A 2,500-nucleotide genomic window follows, 5' to 3' on the forward strand; every position below is an offset into this window, starting at 1 on the left:
GCGACGCTACACGGACGCAACGACGGCCTATGTTCGAGTGACGGTCCGCGCGAGAGATCTTTTCTTCCCTCGCGGAAACATGGTATACACACGCGCGGAGAGAACAGAGAGAACGGGTTATTCTGATCGAACACCCTGGGGCTGTACGAGGAGAACTTCGAACGATCGGATGCGCATCATCGTCCCTCGCGTTACGACGATGTCGCTCTCTCTCTCTTGTATATCTCTTCTCTCTCGACCGAGAATTCTCCCTCGGTCTTGCGGCGTGAAAAAAACAATTCATTTTAAACGACGTCGAGCGCGCGGCATGTTCGTATCGTGCGCTAAAGGCGGGGCGAAGGCGATGCGTGTGGCGGGTGTGCGAATTCGGAACGCGGAACAAAATCGGCGATCGAAACACGAAGCGGTTCCCGTGGGCGGTCGTCCGTTTAACGGACGACTCACGACGCCACGAAGAACTCACGCGAGTTCGTGATCGACGCACCGTCGAGTTCCGTGAACGCGTTTACGCACGCCGCACGCGCACACACACGTTGCCAATCGCGGATTGCCTCGGCACGGCCACAGACGACTCGGACGAACGTCCAACGATCGCTCGTACGTCGCGTATCGCTCCTCTTCCTCCCTTTCTCGGTGCCGCCCGAACTCAGAAACGTTCGTAATTTAATTCGAGAATGAACGACGGCGGGCAGATTCGAGCACCGTAGGGAAAGAAAGATTCGACGAAACGCAACGCAAGCAGTATTCTGGTTACGTGAACGACCCTCAGCTAGGCGTGGTCCAGGAATTGTATCCGTGGACCGCAATGTGCGTTCGAAATGTCGATGTTCATGTGTCCTGCAGTTCACACGTTGACGCGCAATTAGCTGCGTTCTTCATCGACCCACGAGCCAAGTGATCCACCGTTCAGGGTAATCGTATATGTATATTTTATTGATCTTTGAGTCTCTTGGTACTAAAGTTCGAACAAGTCGATACCCAAACGTCCCCGGTGAAAGAGACGCGGGCGTCGCCGAACGGAGTTCGAGGCGACACGATATATCGGTCCTACGGATGAAACGCATACGCCGATGGTTCGCGCGTAAGGTCTCCCTCAAAGTTACGAAAAAATGCACGCGCGCGTCCAGGTGCGAAGAGAAAAAAAAAAATCCCTTCAAAAATTCGTTAGGACTCCTCCGCGTACCAGCAGCCTCGAGGCGGTCTTTTACCTCCCGGCAACGCGAAGCGAGCATAAACTGTTCGAGCTCGCAACGGCGGGATTACAGACTCTCGACAACGAGGACAACGGGCAACGGCGGAATCGTCCCCTCTGGAACGAACGTGCGCGTCGAACTGAGAAGAAAAAAGACCAAACACCCAGCGGCGTATTGCTTTCGAGATCGACAAGACGCTCTCTCGTTCGGGTGAACATAACAATGTTATCATCGATGGGACACACTCGTCGTCTTCGCGCACAGTCTCGAGGCGGTCTATAAGAGTTTTCCCCGGCAACACGAAGCGAGTATAAAATTATTCGATCTCGCAACGGCGGGTTTTTCTCAGACTCTCGACAACGAGGCTTGGGCGCGAGCGACGGAATCGTCCCCTCCGAACGAACGAACGACGACGACGGTCTCTTCAAAATTCCAATACCACCCAGTCGTGTCGATTCCAACAAGGCTCAGGTAAACGAAAAAAAAATTCGTACATTCGTTAGGACGCTCCACACCGTTCGCCCAACCACACAGCCTCGAGCGGTCTATATTTTTCCCGACAACGCGAAGCGAGCAAGTAAAGTTCGATCTCGCAACGGCGGGTTTCAAGACTCTCGACAACGAGGTTATGGGTGTGGACGGCACGGAACGGAACGGGTCCCCTCTGAGCTGAACGGCACAATTCTGGGAGTGGGAAAACGGCAAAGTGCCAGCGGCGTATTGCTTTCTGAAAAAATGGCAAATAAAAAAGCGGACCCGACGAGTTCTCGATTACGAGAACTCGAGGGGTCCGCTAATGTACCGTAAACACCGATCGGGTAAATGTAAAAAAAAATTCGTTAGAACGTTCGCCGGTTGTACAAGCCTCGAGAAGCGGTCTATACGTTCACCCGACGACACGAAGCGAGCATAAAATGATTCGAAAGCTCGCAACGACCGCTGGGCGCGTCTTAGACTCTCGACAACCGAGGCTATTACCGACGAATCGTCCCCTCCGAAAGGAACGGTACGATCGACCATCTTCAACAGGTTACGCGCGACGACACCACGCACGCTCCATGCACGAATTCGAAGTCGACGACACGCGCGCGTTCGGGTAAAGATTCGTTGGGACTCGCCGGTTGCAAGCCTCGAGAAGCGGTCTATATTTACCCGGACGACACGAAGCGAGCGTAAATGATTCGTAAGAGCTCGCAACGGACGCTGGGTGTTTCAGACTCTTCGACAACGAGGCTGTGCAGCGACGAATCGTCCCCTCCGAACGGAACGGTACGATACGATCGACTTGAACAGGTTACGGCGCGACC

General features: G+C 54.0%; 1 non-coding gene across 1 annotated transcript; it reads right to left on the reverse strand.

The window, feature by feature from the left end:
- Positions 1-759: 759 nt before the first annotated feature.
- Positions 760-914, reverse strand: LOC143432323 (5.8S ribosomal RNA). The gene has a single exon (XR_013102953.1). It is a non-coding gene; the product is annotated as a 5.8S ribosomal RNA (ribosomal RNA).
- Between the last annotated feature and the right edge of the window lie 1,586 nt (positions 915-2,500).

This window comes from Xylocopa sonorina, unplaced genomic scaffold (assembly GCF_050948175.1).
Source record: "Xylocopa sonorina isolate GNS202 unplaced genomic scaffold, iyXylSono1_principal scaffold0079, whole genome shotgun sequence".
NCBI classification, from domain to species: domain Eukaryota; kingdom Metazoa; phylum Arthropoda; class Insecta; order Hymenoptera; family Apidae; genus Xylocopa; species Xylocopa sonorina.